The sequence below is a fragment of the Onychostoma macrolepis genome, chromosome 22 (assembly GCF_012432095.1).
Source record: "Onychostoma macrolepis isolate SWU-2019 chromosome 22, ASM1243209v1, whole genome shotgun sequence".
NCBI classification, from domain to species: Eukaryota; Metazoa; Chordata; class Actinopteri; order Cypriniformes; family Cyprinidae; genus Onychostoma; species Onychostoma macrolepis.
In genome coordinates this window covers 1,176,775-1,183,298 of record NC_081176.1, presented here as the reverse complement: position 1 = coordinate 1,183,298, position 6,524 = coordinate 1,176,775, and positions in this window count along the sequence as shown.

Below are 6,524 nucleotides of genomic sequence, written 5' to 3'. Positions count from 1 at the left end.
TTGTGTATAGCTTTACCTAGTTAACGTTTTGTGTAATTATGCTATATTTGCTAGCCTACCATATATTTTGCAAATACTGTGAACGCTTGACAATTATGCCAATAATGTTTTGACTTTATGATTGTATGCCCATGTGCCCATAGAATTATGGTATATTACTTAGCAGAAACAAAATGAAATATAGCCTATGTTAAATTTAAACTGCATTCCAGTAAAAATTCCAGTCAGCATAATCAAAGCTTTATTGCATGTCGGGCGTTTACAGTAGGCTGTTATTTACAATTCAGAACGCTAAGTAAAGAGATTGAAATGAAGGGATAAAACGAATATAAATGAATATCAAAATATAACCAATAATAATAGGCTAATAGTAATAATAATAATAATATACAAATACTACGGGAAAAATACGACCAGTTAATGGATTTACAAGACTGTGGGATGGATAAAAATGTTTTCTTGTGGACCTATTTTATTTTATGCACTTTATGTAACATTTCATGATAAACTTCATTTGAATGCTGACTATGGCAAGTAATACAGTCCTGTAGCCATGGTAATAATTTAATAATGTAATTTCTATAATAATTAATATAATAATTTCTTAATTCTAAATAAAATATTAACGAATCTCTGATAATCCCGGGTTGCTATGGTGACTCAGGTTTGTTTACGCATTGAACTCGTGGCCACAATAAAAATATGTCGTTCCCTCAACATAACATCTCGAGGCCACGACATAAGGATGTCGTTACCTCGACAAAATGATCTCATGGCCACAACATAATATCACGTTCCCACGAGTTAATATGACGTTCCCATGAATTAATATCCACGACAAAACTAAGTGAACCGACCATGTCACCTCGCGGGCACCGTAGGTTTAGCATAAGAATCCGTTTTTTTTCCGGCATACATCCTGAACATTAATCAAATTCATTCCTTCGTATCGGGGAAACTACATCAGCAGCCAGATGTGGAATCTCCAATAAGCCATCAGAATTCTCGACCACCGGTTATCACAAGCATACCGCACCTACATCCAAAATAATCTCAAAGACTTCCATCAAGCTCAAGCTTACCTCAACTCTTACCAACTTCGAGACGATACCCCCACCCTGAGTCTTTCCGGGCCATCAATTCTAGATGCCCAAATCAACCTGACCATCTTCCTATTCCTAATTATCCATAACATTCGGAGCAATAAACTATTCCTTAACATATTTGGTTGGGGTGTGGTCCTTGCTCGTGAATAATGATACAACTAAATTGAAGGGGATAACTGTGTTAAATAAACCAGCAGCTATATCACTCTGTAACCCAAGACTGGTTGCCCACTGAAGCTAAGCAGGGCTGAGCCTGGTCAGTACCTGGATGGGAGACCTCCTGCGAAAACTAGGTTGCTGCTGGAAGAGGTGTTAGTGAGGCAAGTGTGGAGGTATGTAAAGACTTTTATATTGAAGGGGGGTTTTTCAGAAAAACTGATTCCGGAAGTGATGTGAGCGTGACGGGAGTAAAAACGAGGGCGCAGAAGAATAAATGCGATCTGGAGGTGAACACGAGAGGGGCTTCGCTCATCGCGTTTGCTGAGATGGAGTTTGCGCAAGTGTTTGTCTCAGTCTAAAGAGAGCTGAGATACTGTGAGTTTCTTCATTTTTGTTCAACTACAGTTGGCATCCGGAAGAAATATACGGACAGTATTTTTGTTGTTCTTAAAACAAAGCTGATTTCTGAACGAGTGACTTCTGCTGCTATTGTTTCGTGCGGCTTTGACGCGAGCGGCATTGCAGACTCTTTGATGCTCTTTTTGACAGTACTGATTTTCCTGTTCTGAGTGTTAAACCATTGCTCTGGGACTCAGTATCATCTTATTTTTTCTTTTGTCTATTTCATAGTTTAACTTTTTGGACATTCTACAGTGTTTTCATCTCAAGACGTTTTAAATTATTTTTTGGATGGACACTTGAATAGACTTCCTGAACTGGGAACAGAGCTTGCTTTTGAACAAAATGGCTTCTGTTTTTTTAGGTGTTGAAAGATTTTTCTGTTTCCGGAAACATTCGCATGGACAGTAATTTGTGCTGATTTTCTCTGAATCGTTCTCGCTTGTTTTTTTTTAAAAGGAAAAGACTTGATATTAACAGGTTTCATTGGTCGAACTGATTACCCTGCCATATATGGACACTCCAACACCAGCCCAGTCCTACGGTGAGGTAAAAGACTAATATTGGGTTATGACTCTTACTCAGGTATGTTGATTGTATGTTGATATAAAAGTCAGTGAAGTGAGATGTAAAAATGTACTATGAACTGTTGGTTTAACTGAATATCATCTGAACTTTCTGAGGGAACTGTTTCCTTGATTCTGATTGAACAAACTCTGAATGCAAGTTTGAGTTAAACAATCTTTTATTTAATTTTTTATTTAAATCGGTCAATTTTCAAGTGAAGAGTTTATTTGCATTTCTTTATTCTCTATTATTCTTGTGCTTACCAAACACTGTCAAAATAAACCCAAACTTCTGTTATCTTGGAGTAGGGGCATTCCTCCTGTCTTGTGGGCTGATAGAGGGGAAGAAGCGTTAATATTACTTCATACTCTGGGAGCTACCGTGTCCATTAGTAAACTCCAGAGCCTCAATCCTCATCAGTCGTTGTTACAGAAGACAAAAACATACTCCGCAAGGCAGATAAAACCATACTTAAATAAGTACAGGAATTAAATGTACTAGGGTTTGAAGACCTAGATCTTGTCATTTCCCTAGTCGTACAAGACACATTGCAGAACATAATCTTACCCCTACGTTGTAGTGAAATTTCCCGCTACATAAAACTGGCGTTACGAACAGGATCATGCTTAGCCTGATCTTTGCTGTTTGTAGTATTCTGTCCCAGGTCTGTGAGCAAGAAGAAAAATGGCAGAACTGGAAGAGCTGAAAAGGAGTTCGCTGATATGCAGAGGAGGTTAGCAGAACAAGCAGGAGCCCTGGATCATGCCAGAATGGAACAGCGAGAAGCTCTGTCATTGGCAAGGGCTGTAATGGAGTAGCAAGCATCCACTCGTGCACCCCAGCAACGATTTACATCCCAAGGGATCACAAACTCACTGACTTCACTGGTTCCACCAAGCCTGGAGAAGGAGGTGTGGAAGAGTGGATTATTTCCATGAAATTGGCATTCCGTGTCATGAAAGTGCCAGATGAGGATCAAGTGGAGCCGATTAAACAGCACTTAAAGGGAGAAGCTAAAGATACCGTGAAATTCATGTTGAAAGAGGGGGATAACAGTGTGGAGTCCATCTTCAAACTGCTACAGGAATCCTATGGAGACAAGGTACCTATTGGCACAAGGTTAAAATGCAAATCAATTTATAACTTGTTTGAAATGCATTTTTCTGGATTTTTTTGTTGTTATTCTGTCTCACTGTTCAAATAAACCTACCATTAAAATTATAGACTGATCATTTCTTTGTCAGTGGGCAAACATACAAAATCAGCAGGGGATCAAATATCCCCCCTACCCACCCACTGTATGCAGTAGCAGCTATTGACTATTACTTTAGGTAGGGCAGATTCTGACTAGCAATTTCCCATTCTAATTGTTAAACACATTCAGACGCACTTTTGGAGGAGGTTTTGTCCACTTGCGTAATTCAGCCGGAGGGTGGCGCTTTAATGTTGAATAATAGACTCTAAGCACAAACGCACAGAACCGTATTTTATTGAATTCTTACTTGTCTCTAGACTGTGGAAAAACATTCAAGAAAGTTTTTCATTGTATTTTGTACATGGCACTTGGGCACATGACAATAAATGACTCTAATTTGAACAAGACGCTTGAAGAAGCTTGGTAAAAATAAACATGTAACACTTAATTTACTGTTTAATAGTTTGCCCCAAAGTTTTTAATTCTGTCACCATGATGTTGTTCAAAACCCTTTAATGAATGAAATAAGTATTCGATCCCCTATCAGTCAGCAAGATTTCTGGCTCCCAGGTGTCTTTTATACAGGTAAGGAGCTGAGATTAGGAGCACTCTCTTAAAGGGAGTCTCAGTTTGTTACCTGTATAAAAGACACCTGTCCACAGAAGCAATCAATCTATCAGATTCCAAACTCTCCACCATGGCCAAGACCAAAGAGCTGTCCAAGGATGTCGGGGACAAGATTGTAGACCTACACAAGGCTGGAATGGGCTACAAGGCCATTGCCAAGCAGCTTGGTGAGAAGGTGACAACAGTGTGATTATTCCCAAATGGAAGAAACGCAAAATTGTCAATCTCCATCGGTCTGGGGCTCCATGCAAGATCTCACCTTGTGGAGTTTCAATGATCATGAGAACGGTGAGGAATCAGCCCAGAACTACACGGGAGGATCTTGTCAATGATCTCAAGGCAGCTGGGACCATAGTCATCAAGAAAACAATTGGTAACACACTAAGCCATGAAGGACTGAAATCCTACAGCACCCGCAAGGTCCCACTGCTCAAGAAAGCACATGTACAGCCCGTCTGAAGTTTGCCAATGATTCAGAGGAGAACTGTGTGAAAGTGTTGTGGTCAGATGAGACCAAAATCAAGCTCTTTGGCATCAACTCAACTCGCCGTGTTTGGAGGAGGAGGAATGCTGCCTATGACCCCAAGAACACCATCCCCAACATCAAACATGGAGGTGGAAACATTATGCTTTGGGGGTGTTTTTCTGCTAAGGGGACAGGACAACTGCACTGCATCAAAGGGACGATGGACGGGGCCATGTACCGTCAGGGCCAGGGCATTGAAGCCAGCCAGGGCATTGAAAATGGGTCATGGATGGGTATTCCAGCATGACAATGACCCAAAACACACGGTCAAAGCAACAAAGGAGTGGGTCAAGGAGAAGAACATTAAAGGGTTACTCCACCCCAAAATGAAAATGTTGTCATAAACCATTTACCTCCATGCCGTTCCAAACCCGTAAAAGCTTTGTTCGTCTTCGGAACACAATTTAAGATAATTTGGATGAAAACCGGGAGGCTTGTGACTGTCCCATTGACTGCCAAGTAAACAGAACAGCGTAAGCAGTTTGCGGAGACGAGCTAGAGCTGGAGACGAATTGTTGAATAAAGTCGTTATTTTTGTTTTCTTTGCGTACAAAACGTATTCTCGCAGCTTCATAGCAAGGTGTAAGGGATGGGTCAACAGTGTAATTATAAATGTAATTACAGAAATTAATTACACATGTACAGTGTAAAAACATGTATGTACACAATAAGTGCATTGTACCAAATAATTAATTTAAATGCAAGTACATAGTAGTTAAGGCCACCTAATATAAAGTGGGACCCAAAATTTTCATTTTGGGGTGGAGTAACCCTTTAAGATCCTGGAGTGGCCTAGCCAGTCTCCAGATCTTAATCCCATAGAAAATCTGTGGAGGGAGCTGAAGGTTTGAGTTCCTAAACGTCAGCCTCAAAACCTTAATGACTTGGAGAGGATCTGCAAAGAGGAGTGGGACAAAATCCCTCCTGAGATGTGTGCAAACCTGGTGGCCAACTACGAGAAACGTCTGACCTCTGTGATTGCCAACAAGGGTTTTGCCACCAAGTACTAAGTCATGTTTTGCGAAGAGGTCAAATACTTATTTGACTCATTAAAATGCAAATCAATTTATAACTTTTTTGAAATGCATTTTTCTGGATTTTTTTGTTGTTATTCTGTCTCTCACTGTTCAAATAATCCTACCATTAAAATTATAGACTGATCATTTCTTTGTCAGCAGACAAACGTACAAAATCAGCAGGGATCAAAAAAATAATTTTCCCCACTGTATATGGGTAAGTTTTATTTCCGATTGATGCACTGTACCCTTTGATTTTTCCACGTGCACCACTTTTTTTCATGTTCTGACAAAGAGAAATGCATTTTGAATAGGTGGAGCTGTAATGTCATTGAATTTACCACTTTCTGTCTTACTGTTCTGTGTGCAGGTAATTGTTATTTTCCTATTATATAGTGTTTAACAATGTAGTTGTGCATTCTCTGTATTTAAGTAAATGTTCTGTGAATTGTGTCGTAAAAAAAGCACTTAATTCATGGTTTTACAAAAAATTGTCATGTTATTTAACTTTACATACATACAGAGTTCCATAAAATGGATGATGTAAGCTGTGTAATCTATGTATCTCATATTCCATCCCATACAATATTACTATATATTTGCTCTACCTATTCATGCTATTCATAATTGATTTAAAATGTCTTATACAATCACAAAGCAATAAGTTTCAGAAGAAGAAAAAAGACAGAAGGAAAAGACAATACTGAATTGTTTAAAAAGTCTTTTTAATTGTCCTGGAGAAATTAACATTTTAGATTTATATTTTATTCAGATTCATGTTTTAAGTAAGTTACTTATATAAATAAGTTGTATATAATTTCTATGATTTTTAATGAAATAAGGATCTTGAATAATGAAAATGACTTTGTATCTGCTTACTCATCAGAAAACGTAAAGAAGAAACCGCATTTCCCCTATCTCATTTCTGT